The sequence below is a fragment of the Xyrauchen texanus genome, chromosome 18 (assembly GCF_025860055.1).
Source record: "Xyrauchen texanus isolate HMW12.3.18 chromosome 18, RBS_HiC_50CHRs, whole genome shotgun sequence".
NCBI classification, from domain to species: Eukaryota; Metazoa; Chordata; class Actinopteri; order Cypriniformes; family Catostomidae; genus Xyrauchen; species Xyrauchen texanus.
Window position 1 is genome coordinate 34933674 of NC_068293.1, and position 19862 is coordinate 34953535.

At 43.0% G+C, this 19862-nt stretch overlaps 1 pseudogene; it reads left to right on the forward strand.

The window, feature by feature from the left end:
- Window positions 1-2860: 2860 nt before the first annotated feature.
- LOC127658835 (carbamoyl-phosphate synthase [ammonia], mitochondrial-like) overlaps window positions 2861-19862 on the forward strand; it is a 72055-nt pseudogene continuing 55053 nt past the window's right edge.

Below are 19862 nucleotides of genomic sequence, written 5' to 3' on the forward strand. Positions count from 1 at the left end.
CCTGGAGCAAACATTTTCACGTCAGCAAGGCAAGTTTTTTTTTACAGTCACATTTGGAGTGAAAAGGCCTTTAGGGTGAGTACATAATGAGAGATTATTTTAATATTTTGGTAACCTGTACCTTTAACCTCTGTTGTGACTAACTGCCACAAAAAGGTAGACTTTGATAATATATATATATTTAAAATTCACTTACAGTATGTGGTTTCTTTTAAAAATTACATCCCATGGACACAGAGGTACCACAGAACTGTCAGAAGATCATGAAGTGTCTGATCTTTATGTTTTTCACAGCAGGGTGCTAATTATTTCATTAAAATGTGGCCAATATACTTGAGAAGTTTCTTGAATTTTCTGTTTGATGCTTTCATCTTTCTGATAAAGAAGGGGTAGGAGAAAAGCATTGCGTCTGTGATGCCAAAAAAAACCCTGCAATTCCTGAGAGAATCCAGGTGGGGAAGACAAACCATATAAATTGGAGGCCCTCTCTTTCATAGTGTTCAAATACACTTTTAAACATGGGTAGTTGTCAAGAAATACTTTCTAAGATGTCCTTGTGGTGTGACATTCTACTTTGATACTATTTAAACAGCATTTTGCGTATTTTATATTATGCATGCAGTTTATATAACATATTTAATTGAGAGACGACACAGAATCTTTCTACCTTTAACAAGCATTTTTCACACAGGAAGTCTATTAAAAATGAACTAGTGTATGCAAAAGTGATTTAAAAATGGCCAAATAAATGTTGAACTGTCACAGAACTTAAAATCTACTCTTTAACTTACACATTCATGTGCTAATAATTTAAATCTAAGTCTTAAATCTTTATTTTGAAAAATTAATGAACATGTTCTGTTCTTGGTCAATTATCCACTTATTTGTTGTCAATGTTTCACCTAGATATCCAAAGTGCTGGTGCTGGGATCTGGAGGTCTGTCAATTGGTCAGGCTTGAGAGTTTGACTTTTCAGGATCCCAGGCTGTCAAAGCTATGAAGGTGAGATTGTCACAAAAATGTTCCCTTAATTTTTGTAGCATAGAGTATATCGGCTTATCTCTTTTAGTGACATAATACCATCATTTGATTCATAATGATATTTTTGGGTAGCTCAGTGGTAAAGACACTGGCTACCACCCCTGGAGTTCGCAAGTTTGAATCACAGGCCATGCTGAGTGACTCCAGCCAGGTCTCCTAAGCAACCAAATTGGCATGGTTCCTAGGGAGGCTAGAGTCACACATGTTAACCTCCTCGTTATCTCGGTAGGGCGCGCGGAGAGTTGTGCGTAGATGCCACGGTGGATGGTGCGGGCCTCCACACACACTATGTCTCTGTGGAAACGTGCTCAAGGAGCCACATGGTAAGATGCATGGATTGATGGTCTCAAATGCGGAAGCCTCCATGAGGACTTAGAGCAAAATTGGGAATTGGACATTCCAAATTGGGAGAAAAAGGAGGAGAAAATCCTAAAAATAAATTAAACCTTTTTGATTAAGTGTTACCAAAATTACATTATAATGACATTAATTGTGAATTGCTAACATTTATTTGTATTGAAAACTTTTATTAATAATTCTGTTGTCAATTTCAAAATATTTCTGTTTCATCATTGTGGCATATTGGTAAACATAAACCATGAGAGCACCACACACAGCAGGGATACTTTCAAAAATAAGAAAAATATATCCATTACAAACTGTATAATTGCTCCAGTGAGAAATCATATAATATCTATGAATATCTGTCTTTGGCGTCTTGTTGTTACACAAATCACTAATTAAGTCAAGTAATTTTTTTATTTATTTAGCGTCTTTCACAACACACATCGTTCCAAAGCAGCTTTACAGAAGATCAGGCATTAACAGACGATAAAACTGTAATGTCTATAATTCCTATGAGTCATCATTGTGTAATTAGATAAAATATGATTGTGAATTGTGTTTAAAAATAAGTAATTAAATAATAATTGTATTTATAACCCCAGAGAGCAAGCCAAATGTGACTGTGGCAAGAAACACAAAACTCTGTAAGATGTTTGTGTAATGGAGAAAAATAATCTGTGGAGATACACAGACTCACTGTGCGGGCCAGTTCCCCTCTGACTAACGTGAATATAATATCAATATTACTTATGTATAGTGCAAGTCATGGTTTAAAATTATTAAACTAAGTAAGTGTTAAGGGTCAGTGTTTAAACATAGATTTTGTATGAACTGTAAGATTAATGACTAATGTCTTTTAAGTCCATCCTGTATTAACTGCAGAAGTTCACATAGGTGCAATTGTCCATGTTATTTGGCTGATAAAGGCTTTTGTTCTATGTATTCCATTATGTGTAGTCCATCATTAGACCGAGGTGATGCAGGCAGAGATCAGTGAGGTACATTGCAGTTCAACCTGGCCGATAATGTTTGTGAGTTCTATCCTAAGTCCAAGGTTCAGGCAATGGCATACTTCCGTACACCTCAAATAAATTATGCTGCACTTTAGCAATAAATAATACTCTAAAACAAGTGAAGCACTTTAACTCCCTTACACTGGTGCAGAAACCCGGGAAGGAGGAGGGATGCTCGTAGCAGAGTCCTCGACACAGCCGTCCAACCAGGGGAGTGCCGCTGCCATCACCTGGAGGACAGAGTTGCCTTACCGCCTGGACGCGAAGAATGGCCACCGTCCGCGGGGCGAGTGGGGACTAGATTCCTTGACCGCCTGGCGCGATGGAGCCGCAGCCAGGAGTGGAGGATTGCCCTGCCGTCCCCCAGAAATGTGGAGGGGTTGTCTGGTTGTCCCAACTCATGTTACATCAAGTGTACTCAGATTTGAATTTGTGTTTTGGCCACACCTGTGGAGTCCATCATGGCCACTGAGGACCGGCAGCTAATTGCAGATAAACTAATGGAGATCAATGAAAAGATCTCTCCCAGTTTGCTGTTAAAATGGTGAGATGGACACCCGCAGAGTGTGGCACTGTTAAGTCTCTTTTGAGATCAGCAAAATGCTTTGAATATAGATGCTGCAATTGGGATGTATATGTTTGAATAGATAGTTGTAGGTAATTATGTATGAGCCTGTTTGTCTGACAGGTGGCAGATGCCTTGAAGGCAGCAAATGAGATTGTCTATCCTGTCATGTTGAGATCAGCTTATGCCTTGGGTGGTCTTGGCTCTGTTCTCTGTGATAATAGAGAGAAGTTAGAGGACACTGCTTGCAAGGTGTTAACTGTAAAATATCAAACATTATTTTAATTCCTTACATACATTTACATATACACATTTCTCAGATGCATTTGATATATTTACTTATTAAACACAGCCTTTTGTGATTCACAGAGCTATCACATGTCTTCAAGTGGCTTTGAATAAATTACACGAGTCATATGAACAACTTTAATTGTGTTTTTATGGTTCTTTTATGTAATTTTTTTAGCTTGACAGTAACGGACATGACTAACACACAGTATCGGATTTGAATCAGGCTAGTCGGACCGATACCCGATCCGTCTAAATGCTTCAATATCGGAGCCTATACCGATCCAGGTATCGGATCAGTGCATCCCTACTAAATACGGAGCAAGGTGCAACTCTAAGGGCCGATCTTTCTATGCAACTAAGTGCATTCACTCCTAAAATCTGACCAAGAGTTCAGTTTCAGGCTTCAGATGATGTTTGGACCACTCAACATGTTTGGTAGACTTGGGACAATGATAATCAGTATATAGATTCAGAATTGTATAATGTTAAATTTTATTTTAACATGGTTGGCAGTGAATTGATGATGCTGGCCATTACTTTTAATAAGAAGAATTTCTATAGCTTGGTATTACTAAAAATTTCACAATTTAGTCCCGCTGTCCACATATGCTGATATAAATTTCAATGCTCTTGAATTATTACTATTTGTTTATTTTTTTGCTTGTTTTTATGTGCTACTAGTTACAAATCAAAAAGGGAAATGGAAAATGCACACAGCAGTCACGCGGGGGTCTCAGAAGGTTAATACAAAGATTGCATTTCTAAGAACCTTACAATGGTCTTTAAAATAGATATTTCAAATATTTCACCTTTTCATCATCTCTGACATTTGTCTTTGACCCCAAACTTTCAAATTCAAAACTCATAAAATTGTGATTTTAAACTGTTACATGCATGGACTGTTTATGACATTGTAGATTTGTAAGAGATTCAGTTAATATATCTATCTTGTCTTCCCATAAGGTGACTCCATTGTAGTAGACAGACTCTGTCCAATGAGGAGATGGCTATTAAGGTGGTGCGTCATCTAGGCATTGTCTTTGGCATCATAGTGTAATATCCAGTACGCCTTGCATCCGTCTTCTCTGGTGTACTGTATCATTGAGGTGAATGCACGCCTCTCTAGAAACTTAACACTGGCATCCAAAGCCACAGGTTGAGACCTGTACACACTGGCACACAGTATTATTGTGACATGGAAGACCACAGAGATACAACACAAATAGTTACACTACCAGTCAAGTTGGTGACTACTTCGAAGAGGCTAAAATACAAAATAGTTTTGATTTAACATTTTTTTAGTCACTTCATAATTTCCAAAATTCCATTTGTGTTACTTCACAGTTTTGATGACTTTGATAAAAATAGGTTTGTCCTAACTGACTGGTAGTGTATGTCTTTAGGAACCTCACTTTTATTTAAATTAATTTAATCAATGTACACACAGATTTAAGAGTGTAAATAGTTTTGGCTTTGTTTGAGTTTTACCTGCGAAACCGACGTTTCCTGGTGCTCAACTGAAGGTGTCAGTTGCACACCGTCTTTGGTTTTGTGATTTATTTTTTTTTGTCACCAAAATATTAAGAAGTAACTGCAGCCAAAGTTCTGGGTTTGTCAAGAGCCAGACTTTAAAAACACCCACCCACCACTCTGTCTGTTCAGTGTGAAAATGATCCATAATATCCTGTGAAATATGAAAGCACTGATCCTGCATGCTCTGTTTGAAGAAAAACAAATTGCATGGAACAGAACAGATTTTGTTATGAAAGATTGGTGTGAAAAGGCAAAAATAGTTTTAATACCTTGTGGGGCAACATTTTTGGAGAGCATTTTTTTGGGTTGTTCTGGAGGAACAACCCAAAATATTCTGGGTTCAATACAAGTTAAGGTCAATCTACAGCATTTGTTGCATAATGTTGATTTGCTACAAAACATAATTTTATTGACTCATCCCTCCTTTTCTTTAAAAAAAGCAGAAATCGAGTTACAGTGAGGCACTTACAATGGAAGTGAATGTGGCCAATTTTTTTAGGGTTTAAAGACAGAAATTTGAAGCTTATAATTTTGTAAATTAACTTGCATGAAATATTATGTTAAAACCCTTGTATTATTTGAGCTGTAATGTTGTTTAAATTGTAATTTTTAACAGTCATTTTGGGGTTGTAAGGTTTGTTGACATTACATCGTCATGGCAACGAGGTTGTAAAGTTGGCTATAATGTTAAACAGAAAAAGTTAGTAAGTGATTGTAATGCACTAAAATCATTTTTACACTCATGTTATATGTTTTGTAGCTATATTTAAAAAAAAAATGTATACTTTAATTTTTAAACATTGGCCCCCATTCACTTCCATTGTAAGTACCTAATTGAAACCAAGATGTTTGCTTATTTTTAATGAAAAGGTTGGGCAAGTCAAATCAAATTTTTGTGGTTGTCAACATTATGCCACAAATTCTGTAGATTTAGCTTAACTTGTATTGAATCTGGAATATTGTCTTAACATTTTATGGCTCTTTCATAGCTCAAGAGACATTGTAATGGAGATTCCCATTGTTTTATTGAAGTATCAACTGTCTCAGATGTTTCTCTTTTAATTCCTTCAGAGAAATAAACATATGCAATAATAAAATATTATTGCAATAATTGTTGACATAAACATGATGTGTTCTTGTAAGAATTTAATGAAAAATGTTCATATGTGAATTGTGGTCAGATGTACCAAGATGCCATTGTTGCAATCGCTTCTGAAACTTACAGGAGAAATATCTGAGTTGCAGGAGAGTAAAGCAAAAGCCTTCATTTAATCTCATTGCAGGAGAAACAATTGAGATATTAAGGAGATCTCATTTGGGATGTTTCTGTCCTATGGGTCTAGTCTTCACAATACACAGTGTTGACCTTTCAATGATCGCAAGTCCCAGTTACTATTATTTTTGTTGCTTGCTAAATATAAGCGCTATGTAGTTAACATTAGCCTAATTGATCTCTATTTCTCAATAACTCTTTCTCAATAGGTACCCACTAGCATTTGTAGCTGCTAAACTGGCACTAGGCATCCCTCTGCCGGACACTGGGATCTGGACAACTTTCATGGAATGCCTCGGGATATCGCAGTGCCATGAAAAGCTTTGGAGAGGTGCGGGAGTTGCCATGGTGACTAAACACTGATGCTTTCTAGCAAAGACTTCAACTAATCCTGAAAAATGTCTTTTTGGCAAGGCAGTTCAGTTGGCGGCCATATTTGGAATGCTCCCGTGCAGCTATTACAACATACTTGAGTGCAGCTCCTATCTACTTGAATGGGAAAGTCCGAAATCTCCAAAATGGTTGGTCAAGATTACAATCAAAGGACATATTTCAAATCAGCAGTAAAATCTTACAACATTGGTGTCATAAATTGTGATTTTTTTTTTACATAAGATTATGCAAAAAAAAACAAAAAAACAGCATGTATAACTAATGCACATGTACATTCTTGAGTTGATTGACAAGCCAATATTGTATCTAAAAGTGGATTAGCAGTTCAGAAAAGTTTCTATATTAAGATTTAACAGCATAATACTTGTAGCTACCTTAAATCGACTGTTTGTTACACAATCATAGCCTGTGTTCATTGTAATGTTACCATTTTCATTTGTGTAAAAACGGGTTAATCCTTTTCTAACAATTATTTCTAATATATTAAAAAGATCTTAACAGACTATGGAGCGGAGGGGGGTGGGGCCGGGTCGGAATATCGCGCGCCCTGTCCCCAATCGGCCTGATGACGCACGAGGGATAAAGGCGGCCAGAGATGATGGTCCGAGAGAGAGAGAATTACGGGCATGTCCGTCGTGTGTGTGCTTGTTTATGCTTTTGGTTTAAGTTTGCATTAAAATTATGATTTATGTTGACAAGCCGGTTCTTGCCTCCTCCTTGCCCATACTTTATCTGTGTTACACAGACATTTATAGATTTACAGATTATAGATTTTTTAAAGATTTATAAAGTACATAGCCTCTGAAATTACATCTAAACTTTACCTGAATCTGATGCAAATATCACAAAACAATTCAACAAAATGTGCTCCAAGTGATCAAGGGCTTAAATGGTTAGTTCACCCCAAAATAAAAATTATGTAAATGTTTACTCACCCGTGTGTTGTTATTAGACAATATGACTTTCTTTCTTTCTTTCTTTTTCTTAACACAAAGGGAGAAATTGTGAAAAAAATTTGTGCTCAGTAATGTCATACAATGGAAGTTTATGTTGACAACCTCTTCAAGCTTCAAAAGGACACAAAAGTATTATTCAGAAGTCTAATAAATTATTCCATGAGACTCATGATTGTTATGAAAGCATATGACGATGTTTGGTGAGAAACAAACCAAAATCTAATGTATTATTGAGTGAAACTGAGACTGCAGGAGAGCAAGTTCAAACAGCCTTCACCCAAAAATGGGAATTCCTAGTGAAAACCTGTTTTGTTGATCTATAAATGGGTGCTCCACAGCGATATAAACAACAGAACACAACACAGCTTTATATAAACTAGAAAATGTCTTGGTTACATCAGGGAACGAGATGTTGTGTTGATATAGCTCTTGAGAGCCCCGAACACCTCTATTCTTTACCTCTATAAACCGACTCAACCCAGAGATTGTAAAATATTGCAAAGGTTTTGAGTGTAGCCCAGTACGCTGCTCTGCAGATGTCTGCTAGAGAGGTGCCATGGGCCAGTACCCACGAGGATGCCACACTACTAGTAGAGTGTGCTCATATTCCCAAAGGGGCAGGTACGGCCTGGACCTAGTATGCCAGAGCAATGGCATCCACGATCCAGTGGTCAAGTTTCTGTTTGGAGACAGCGTTCCCATTCCGCTGTCCATCGAAGCAGACAAAGAGCTGCTCAGAGTATCTAAAGCGCTGTGTGCAATTCAAGTAGGTGCGCAAATCATGCACCAGACACAGCAATGACAGGGTTGGGTCTGCCTCCTCCTGGGGCAGCACTTGCAGGCTCACCACCTGATCCCTGAAAGGGGTCGTGGGAACCTTGGTCACATAGCCCGGCCGGGCTCTCAGGATCATGTGAGATTCTGCCGGACCGAACTTCAGGCAAGTGTCGCTGACAGAAAACACTTGCATATCCCCAACCCTTTTGATGGAGGTGAGTGCAATCAGGAGGGCTGTCTTCAAGGAGAGAGCTTTCAGCTCGACTGACTCTAGCAGCTTAAAGGGGGCTCCCCGAAGGCCCAGGGGGAGGACCGCGGACAGATCCCATGAGGGTAAGAGGCGTGACATGGGAGGATTCAGCCTCAGGGCACCTCTGATGAACCTGATGATTAGGTCATGCTTCCCTAGGGACTTACCGTCCACTGTGTAGTGGTGGGCCGCTATAGTGGCTACATATACCTTCAAGGTGTATTCAGCCTCTCCTGCTGGAAGGAAAGCACTGTCCCGACTGTGCATCTCTGGGGGTCTTTGACTCAGGAAAAACATCAATTTGCGAACAAGCGTCACTTCAGGGCATAAAGCTTCCACATAGAGGGAGCTCTGGCCTTAGTGATCATGTCTACCACTGCTGGTGGTAGGCCATTTAAATCTTCCGCGTCTCATCCAAGGGCCAGACGTGGAAGTTCCAGAGGTCTGTGCGCGGGTGCCAGATGGTGTCCCATCCCTGAGAAAGAAGGTCCTTCCTCAGGGGAATCTGCCAGGGAGTTGCTGTCGTGAGGATCATGAGGTCTGAAAACCAAGTCTGAGTGGGCCAATATGGGGCCATGAGGGTGACTCGTTCCTCGTTCTCCCTGACCTTGCACAGGATCTGTGCAAGTAGGCTCTCTGGGGGGGAATGCATATTTGTGCAGGCCCCGGGGCCAGCTGTGTGCCAGTGTATCTGTCCCGATGGGGGATCCCATCAAGGAAACCAGAGCAGGCAGTGGGAGGATTCCCTGGAATTGAACAGGTCTACCTGTGCTTTGCCAAATCAACTCAAAATCAGCTGGACCACCTGGGGGTGGAGTCTCCACTGAGCATCGCCTGCCGCGACAGCTTGTCCGCTGTAGCGTTGAGGCAGCCCAGGATGTGCATAACCCACAGTGACTGAGGAGGAGATGACTGGCGATTTGCGACAAGCAAGGAGAGTGTACGCCGCCATGGCTATTTATGTATGGTACTGTCGCTGTGTTATCCGACCGGACCAACACATGCTTGCGCCGGATAAACGGGAATAGCCTCCACAGGGTGAGCAGTACAGCCAACAACTCTAGGCTGCAGCCCATTACACACGGTGCCTCAGACCAACTTGGAGGCTTCTGTGGTGACCAAGACACATCTGGACACCTGCTGTAGGGGAACTCCTGCCCGGAAAAACATGAGGTCTGTCCAAGGGCTTAATAAGTGGTGGCAGAGTGGTGTGATAGCTATGCGATATGTGCCGTGGTGCCATGCCCATCTCGGGACTTGAGTCTGAAGCCAGTGCTGAAATGGTCTCATATGCATCACCCGGCGGCATGACCACCGCTGAGGAAGCCATATGCCCCAGCAGCCTCTGAAATTGTTTCAGTGGAACCGCTGTCCTCCGCCTGAATGACTTTGTACAGTGCAGCACTGACTGCGTGCGCTCGCTTGTGAGGCACGCTATCATTGAGACTGAGTCTAATTCCATACCAAGAAAAGAGATGCTCTGAAGCGGGGAGATCTTGCTCTTTTCCCAGTTGACCTGAAGCCCTAGACGGCTGAGGTGCCCGAGCACCAGGTCCCTGTGCACGCACAGCAACTCTCAAGGGTGTGCTAGAATCAGCCAGTCATTGAGTATGCGAATGCCCACTTCCCATAACGGGGCATGAGCTACCTCTGTGACTTTCGTGATGACGCGAGGGGACAGGGTGAGGCTGAAGGGGAGGACCTTTTACCGATACGCCCGTCCGTCGAAAGCAAACTGTAGGACGGTCTGTGTTAAGGTTAAACAGAGTTGTAAAAGTATGCATCCTTTAGGTCTACCGCCGCGAACCAATCTTGATGCCAGACGTACGTCAAAATGTGTTTATGCATTAGCATCTTGAACAGGAGTCTGTGTAAGGCCCGGTTCAGAATTTGTTGATCCAAGCTTGGCCACAACCCACCGCCTTTCTTTGGTACTATGAAGTAAGGGCTGTAGAACTTACCGTCCTCCTTGGCGATTTATGTACGCTACTGACGCTGTGTTATCCGACTGGACCAACACATGCTTGTGCCGGATCAACGGGAATAGCCTCCACAGGGCGAGCAGTACAGCCAGCAACTCTAGGCAGTTGATGTGCCAACCCAGTCACGGTCCTGTCCATGAACCAGCGGCTGCATGCCCATAGCACACAGCGCCCCAGACCAACTTGGAGGCATTTGTGGTGACCACAACGCGTCTGGACACCTGCTGTAGGGGAACTCCTGCCCGGAAAAACATGAGGTCTGTCCAAGGGCTTAATAAGTGGCGGCAGAGTGGCGTGATAGCTATGCGATATGTGCCGCGGCACCATGCCCATCTGGGGACTTGAGTCTGAAGCCAGTGCTGAAACGGTCTCATATACATCAAGCCGAGCAGCATGACCACTGCTGAGGAAGCCATATGCCCCAGCAGCCTCTGAAATTGTGTCAGTGGAACCGCTGTCCTCTGCCTGAATGACTTCAGGCAGTTCAGCACTGACTGCGTGCGCTAGCTTGTGAGGCACGCTATCATTGAGACCGAGTCTAATTCCATACCATTCCACGCCAGTCATCGAGGTAGTTGAGTATGCGAATGCCCACTTCCCATAACGGGGCATGAGCTACCTCTCTGACTTTCATGAAGACACGAGGGGACAGGGTGAGGCCAAAGGGGTGGACCTTGTACCGATACGCCCGTCCGTCGAAAGCAAACCATAGGATGGGTCTGTGTCGAGGTAAAACCGAGTTGTGAAAGTACACATCCTTCAAAATGTGTTTCTGCATTAGCATCTTGAACAGGAGTCTGTGTAACGCCCGGTTCAGAACTCGTTAATCCAAGATTGACAACCCAATGCCTTTCTTTGGTACTATGAAGTAATTGCTGTAGAACCCTTACCCCAAACGCTACCTCAGTGTGATCACTGCCCAGCCTCATTTGTTTGACCCGAGTACTCAATCAAACAGAGAGATAGAGTTAGCAGGAATGTCTCGTCTCCATTCTGAATCCGCAAGCATTTGTGACAGACCTCCGACTGAAGAGATCAACACCTCAGTGAAAACATTCAGTAGGCGTAATTTTCACTGCCAAAATCAAGTCGTTTTTAAATGGCTAGTGAGATACTGGCTTCAATATACTGTTATGAAAATATTTTTAGAATTGTGCCAGTTCATAGCAAACAGGGTTTCCCACCACAATACCTAAAATAGAAACCAAGCGATCTACTGAATGTACTGTTGTTCATCACAGCTGATTAGGGAAAAAACACTTTCATAGAAATATACCTTTTTTCATGTGTCGTTTGCCATCAGGTTAGGACACAGTGTGACTTCAGCTGCCTTCAGCCTACTTTGTCTATCTCTACAGTTTGATTGAGAGCTCAAATGAATAAGGCTGGGTATACAAATGTATATATTCTCCGACTACAAACTCATCAGACAATTTTAGCAATTTCGGTTCTCTTGTTTGTGTGCAGATGTGTGTTGTTCTGTTTTTTTCTATTGCTGTGGTGGACCTGTTTTTAGATAAACACGTTTTTGCTTGTACGCCCCATTTCTCGAGTGGAGGCTGTTTGAACTTGTCCTCATGCAGTCTCATGAATGTGCAGAGAACAATGGGCAGTCAACAGTTTCACTAAATAATGTATTAGATTTTGGTGTGTTTCTGACCCATTATATGCTTTCCTAACAATCGTGAGTCTCATGGAATAATTTACTAAACCTCTGAATAATACTTGAATGCATGACTTTGAAGCTTGAAGAGATGGTCACCATAAACTGCCATTGTATGTCATCACTGAGCACAACCTTTTTTAACAATTTCTCCCTGTGTGTTTGGAAAAAGAAAGTCAAATTCCAAATCCTAAATTCAAATGGTGTGATTACAACACAGGGGTGAGTAAACAATGACTACATTTTTATTTTGGGGTGTACTAACTCTTTATGATGTTCCAGTGCACAGGTTCTGTCAGTAGTAGGCACTTGCGCAACGTAAGCAGTGACGTACTGTACATCCTAGTCCATGAAACGGGGCGAAGTTAGCAAGGGAAAGGCATACAAATTTGAAGTGGAACCTAGACTAGTAACTTTATGGAAAAAATAAGTCAAGTCAATTTTATTTGTATAGCGCCTTTCTCAACACACATAGTTTCAAAACAGCATCTGAATCTGAGAGGGGACAAGGGGAGAGAAACAATGATTAGAATAAGGGGGTACTCCCTGTAACAGTGCAGTACCCCCAACAAAAAACTTTTAAAATTTAAAAGAAAGGGAAAAGGCCAATTACGACCCGGCCCCGCCCTCCACCCTGTCACATAAGCTTAATTCAAGATTTATATCTGAAAATAAGGCTTAATATAGTACACATTTTTGCTTCTCAAATTGATCTTGTTTTAAGGACGTTTCAATATTTTAATTGGAAAACTAAATACTGACTACTGTTAATTCAGTACCATTGATTTAAACATCACAAAAACACAAGCATAGAATGCATCCTCTAATTCTTGCTTCCTCCTCTCACAGGTCATTGCAGTTGGCTGCACCTTTGAGGAGAGCATCCAGAAGGTTTTGCTGATGTGCCACCCCTCAGTGGATCGCTTTGTACCTCATCTGCCTCTGAAGAGAGCCTGGGCAGAACAGCATGACCTGCAGCAAGAGCTCGCCATGCCTTCAAGTACTGACATCTTCTCTCTCACCCAGGCATGTGATCTGAAATTAATGATAGTTCTGATTGTGCTCAGCTCAATGTAGCTGCAATGTTTAATTCAGCCTTTTGTATTACGTTTTATAAATCAATGAGTTTTTAAATTTGTAGTCCTTTGCGTCCGGGATAGATGTGTATGTGTATGATATAGTCTACTGTACTCATTTTATAATACAAATTTTTTATCCTGTTTCAGCTACAATTTTATATACATTTGTATAGAGGTCAAATTGTGAAAAATAAAATTTTCCTTGATCTTTATGGGATAAAAGAGTTTAAAAACATTCTGTAACTTTTAAAACATAAAACTTCCTTCTAAAATGAACATTTAATGAAGCTAAGCTGCAGAAATGTCAGAAACCAGAAAATGTATAATATGACTTCCAAAATGTTGAGGTCATGTGGAGGAAGTGGAATATATATGATTATAACAATATAGATACTATACAAATAGATATATACTGATATATTTGAATAGTGGTGGTGGCGTAGTGGCTAAAGTGCAGGGCTGTTAATCAGAAGGTTGTTGGTTCAAACCCCACGGCCACCACCATTGTGCCCTTGAGCAAAGCACTTAACTCCAGGTTGTTCTGGGGGGATTGTCCCTGTAATAATTGCACTGTAAGTCGCATTCTGCCAAATGCATAAATGTAAATATACTGTACACCCCCTGGTCCTCATTATTATATTGTATAGGATACTGTACCTTTATACCAGTTCATTTTGATGACATTTCCATTATATTCCATGACAGCCTTTTCATTAGTTTGAGTTTACTAGAATAGAATAGAATCGAATCCTTTATTTTGGTCACACATTATACACACACAGTTTTTTGCATATATACAGTGAAATGTATTAGTGTTCACATATCCCAGCTAAGCTGTGGTGCCATGATGCAGCACCCCTGGAGCAGATAGGGTTAAGGGTCTTGCTCAAGGGCCCAACAGTGGGTCTTGAACCCCCAACCTTCTGGTCAGTAACCCTGAGCCTCAACCGCTGAGCCACCAAAAGTTTTACCCTACACATCTTTAGCCAATATGAAATGTGTAGAGAATAAATTACTATGTTCAGACATGGAACTCTGAAGGGTGCAAGCTGACATGTATTATTTAACTTGTTATCTGTTAGCCAATCAGTTCACTCACATGTGATATGTCATACCAACTGGCTCACATGGTGTAAGCTGATATGTCCTGTGACGTGTAATTGTGTAGCCAGTCAACTTGTGTATTCTCTCTTTGCCTAATATTATATTTTCATTTTGCAAGTATGCCAGTTCCACTGCAGTGCTCTGCAATAGTTTTCTCTGAAACCCTCCTCCTCCCCAGCTTCACATGTCTAGATCTGCTACATGGTGATTGTATTTATGTCTAATTATGCAGCAGTATGTCATACATGCTTTATGCAGCATGTCTTGTGTTTTTCTAATGGTGCAGCAGCATGCCCTCATTAACTCAGTATGTCTGCGTATGTTCTAGTAGTAGTAGTAAGTCTCCATAATTTCTCTGCTGCAGCAGCGTTGCAGATTTAGTCTGCCAAGACCAATATCCTATCAATACTTGCTCCCCCCTACATCCGCGACCTCCTGACCCCGTACACTCTTTCACGCTCACTGAGATCCTCTGACCAAAATCTCTTGGCTATCCCTCGCTCCAGACTTTCAACCCTGGGTGGCAGGTCCTTCAGTGCATTGGCCCCCAAACTCTGGAACAGCATCCCACAACCTCTTCGTGACTGTGCTTCTCTTCCTTTCTTTAAAGCACATCTCAAAACCTTTCTGTTTAATGATCATTTCTCCACAACAAACTCATAGCATCATAAAGATAACATGTCTTTGTTGAATTGTTTTGGTTTGTTTGCAGTTGTGTTTCATTGCCTTTCCACTATGTAAAGCGACCTTGGGTTTGTGAAAGGCGTTATATAAAATAAACGTATTATTATTATTATTATTAATATTTCATACACATATTAGCACACTAAATCTTTCAGAGAGTTGTCATGTATGGAAAGAAATTGGTACTTTTATTCACCAAAGTGGCAGTCAACTGATCACAATGTATAGTCAGGACATTAATAATGTGAAAGATTACTATTACAATTTGAAAAAAGTACTTAAATTCTTAAAATACATAAAAAATTGTCTCGGGTTACATGTGTAACCCTTGTTCCCTGAAAAAGGCGGAACGAGATGTTGCGCTGCTAAGCGCTACGGGGGAACAGCTTTAGCTGTGAGCCGAGCTGAATAAATGTGTGGAACACGTCAATGAACACTGACCGGAATTTATAGCCTCGGCTGATGTAATCATTAGATGCACCTGAGGCCAGGCTATAAATGGATACGTCACCAGGTGTCGTCAGATACTTCTTTTTGAAGAGCAGTCCTGGGACTGCCTAATTCGGCAAAGCAGTGCAACATCTCGTTCCGCCTTTTTCAGGGAACAAGGGTTACACATGTAACCCGAGACGTTCCCTTTACAAAAGGCTTCACTACGATGTTGCGCTGCTAAGCGCTACGGGGAACGCAACACCCACACCGCCTCACTTGGGGCTGTCCGGACCCCTACGGTTGTGCAGTGTACTCACAAAAACGCGAGAGGTCTCAGACATGAGCTTCAGATGTCGACTCAAGGGCATAAGAGCCCGGAGTAGCATAAACATCTAAACCATTCAATTTTGATGAATGTGTGCGGAGAGGACCAGCCTGCCGCATCACAAACTTGTTCAGGCATGAGCTGAGATGTCGACTCAAGGGCATAAGAGCCCGGAGTAGCAAAGCATCTAACCCATAAAGTTTGATGAATGTGTGCGAAGAGAACCCTATCGCAACACAAACTTGTCATAAAAACTGATGAATGTGAGCGGAGAGGACCAGCCTGCCGCATCACACACTTGTTTAGGCATGGGCTGAGATGCCGACTCAAGGGCATAAGAGCCCGGAGTAGCAAAGCATCTAGCCCATAAAGTTCGATGAATGTGTGCGAAGAGAACCCTATCGCAACACAAACTTGTCATAAAAACTGATGAATGTGAGCGGAGAGGACAAGCCTGCCGCATCACAAACTTGTTCAGGCATGAGCTGAGATGTCGACTCAAGGGCATAAGAGCCCGGAGTAGCAAAGCATCTAACCCATAAAGTTCGATGATTGTGTGCGAAGAGAACCCTATCGCACCACAAACCTGTCATAAAAACTGATGAATGTGAGTGGAGAGGACCAGCCTGGCGCATCACAAACTTGTTCAGGTATGAGCTGAGATGTCGAATCAAGGGCATAAGAGCCCGGAGTGCAGAACATCCAAACTAAAAAGGTGCAATGAATGTGTACGGAGGGGACAACCTGCCGCATCACAAACTTGTTTAGGCATGGGCTGAGATGTCGACTCAAGGACATAAGAGTCCGGAGTAGCAAAGCATCTAACCCATAAAGTTCGATGAATGTGTGTGGAGAGGACAACCTGCCGCATCACAAACTTGCTGCAGAGGGAGACCTCTAGCCAAGGTTTTAGAGGAGGAGAGCATCACTCTGGTGAGAGTGCAGCCAATCTGAGAGAGACCCTATTAGAGCCTGAAGCCTTGACCTGCTGACGCCTCGTAGGCCCGGGCAATAATGAGGATGCCTCTTTGAGGGCACCCCGCCCACCAAGCCATGGCAAACTGCAGTGGCCACATAGAACCTGGCAGTGGCGAGGCAAGTGCCCGCTGACAGTTCTTTCTACAGAAAATCCAGAACTGAAACAAACTGGCAGTTAGCTGGTTCTGTAATAAGAACTTTAGTATAAGGAAATGCATGCAGGTGCATTTGCGTTACTACGTTCAGCCCCTCCCAAGGGGGAGGGGGAGGGGGGGACTGGGCGACTCGGGGAGAAGTAGAGGAGACATTGCGCTATCAACAGAGGCGAAGAGGTCCTCTTCTGCCCTGTAAAATCTACCCAGATCAGTTCCAAGTGGAGGGAGTCCTAGCACTTGAAATGGTCTCGATAATCTCAAGAGAAAACCCCGTGAACCTCATTTGGTACCCTTAGGGGCCAGACATGAAAGGTTTCACAATTCGGGCCGGGGATGAAATATCGTCCCCTGTGCCTGAGACAGAAGGTCCCTCCTGTCCGGAATCGCCCAAGGCAAGCCGTCGAGGAGAGATATAATTTCTGAGAACCAAATCCTGTTCGGCCAGTAAGGCGCTATCAGTAAGAGGCAAGACCCTTGCTGGCGAACTCTGGCTAAGACTCCCGGGAGCAGAGAAACAGGGGGAAAAGCATACCGACACATTCTGGGCCATGTATGCGCCATCGCTTCCAGACCCAAGGGGGCTGGGTGACTCAGAGAGAAGTAGAGGGGACATTGCGCAGTCTCTTGAGAGGCTGAAGAGGTCCACTTCTGCTCTGTAAAATCTCTCCCAAATTTGTTGTACTACCTCGGGTGGAGTTTCCACTAGCCCCTCGGTATGTTCTGTCTGGACAGCAAATCTGCTCCCACATTTAGGCGTCCAGGGATGTAAATTGCCCTGAGTGACAGGAGCTTGCCCTGGGCCCCAAGGAGAATCCGGCGTGTCAGAAATACAGCTGACAAGAGCGTGGGTCTCCTTGATGATTTATGTAAGAGGCTACCGCTGTATTGTCCACCCGCACCAAGACATGGCAGCCTCAGGAGGAGGTATTTCAGGGCCAGAAATACAGCCATCAACCCCAGACCTTGACTGTGACAACCGAGCTGACGACCCTCCTATCCCCTTAAGCTGGACGACCACTTAAGGCCGCTACCCCGCCCGTCAGGGAGGCGTCTGTCGTTAGCAGTCTGCGACAACAAGACGCACCTAGAGTGGGACCCAAGGCAGAAAACCGGGGTCTGAACCACATAGAAATGGAACGAAGCCTGAGGCGCATAACCCTATTTAGCCCAGGGGTTTTGGCCCTTGGAAGAAATCCCCTGGCTTTTGGCCACAACAAAAACGGTCTCATGAGCAGAAGGTCCAGAGGGATCACCGTGGACGCGTTCAGCCCTGAGACCTGGAAATCGTTGATACTGATAACAGTGCAACCTAGCCTGACTTTGCTCAGGGTGATCTGAATGGACTCAATCCTAGCGGGAGACAGTTGTGCCTGCATAGTGATTGAACTCCATATGATGCCCCGATAGACAGTGTTCTGAGTGGGAGAGAGGACGCTTTTCTTGGCGTTGAGCCTCAACCCCAGAGAAACAGATGAGCTAAGGCGATGTCCCTGTGCTGAACTGCCAGTTCCTGGAACTGCGCTAGGATCAGCCAGTCGTCTCACGTAATTCAGAATGCAGATGCCCCGAGTCGCAAGGAGCCAGCTACATCATGCATTGTGAATGTGCGGGTAAAAAGGGCTAGGCTGAGTGAAAGAACCTGACCCTGGAAGACTTCAGCCCCGAAGTGAACCTCAGGAACTTTCCATGTTGTGGCAGAACTTCTAAATGAAGTATAGAAGTGCGTCATAAGATCGATGGTGACCAGCCAAGCGAGTTGTAGGGCTTGAGACACGACCGTCTTGACAGGCATCATCTTGGACTTGAACACCCACGGGTAGTTCAAGCTTTAGATCTAAGCCAGACGCCACCCCTCACCCTCCATGGGAAGCGGGAAGTATTTAGTGTAATAACCTAACTCTCTCTCTGGAAGGGGAACACATACCATGGCCCCTTTAACCAGGAGATTGAGAGTTTTTTTTTACAAAAAGAAATCCAGTTAACGGTAGTGAGAACACGCCGTTGAAACACGGAAAAGCGGCGAGAGAATTAAATCCTGACGCCGTTATAAGACCCACAGAAAAGGATATATCCGGCAGAAGTTTCCACGCTGCCAGGATCTCTGAGATGGGTATTATATTTTAACACTTCCTGTTGAGGGGTTGTCGGGTGTTTCGCGTCCTGAATAAAATGCAGGAACAGCGAAAACACCCAATTTTGACAGAAGCCTCTGCAACCCGAAACACCAAGAGGTGGCGGGAATGGAGGGGCTTCAAGGGGGTACCGGGAGGGGTGAAGTGACGACGCGTGCCCGTCCCGAGGGAGCTACCCCTAATCTAGGCGCAAGACCGTCAGGGTTTTCTCTTACTAGAATTTATAGTCCTGAGGGCTGGCAAGGGTGGCGAGACTGTCCCCAATCCCTGGGAGGAGGAGCACGACTCACCACGCTTTGCTTTTGAGCCTCCCTTCAGTCAGGACCGAGGTGGGTCTGAGGCTTGCTCGTCAAGCGCAGAACCCACACTCAGGTCGTCCAGGAGGTCAGCCTGGTATGCCTGAAAAACAGCATAGTGTGCAGAGCAGCACCAGCCTGACCTGCTGCTTGATAAGCCCTTCCCACTAAAGTGGAGGTTGTCCTACAAGGCTTTGAGGGGAGAGAGCTTCTTAAGTGACGATGTCGAGCCCGGCAGAGATAGCCCACAAGCGTCTCTTCGACCGGCGGCATCACTGAATACCCCGTGCCTCAGCACCCACGATAGTCGAATATAATGACGTTGAGGGTATGTGAACACGGAAGAATATATATATATATATATATATATATATATATATATATATATATATATATATATGCATATATGGGTCCCTTATATATATATATATATATATATATATATATATATATATATATATATATATATATATATATATATTTTTTTAGGGGTTCTCCATGAGCCGAAGAAGCTCTTCAAGGAGGTTATCAAAGATAGGAAGGGACCCATGAGGCGTTCCCTTTCTTAGACTGGAAGATAAAATCTATCCCCTAA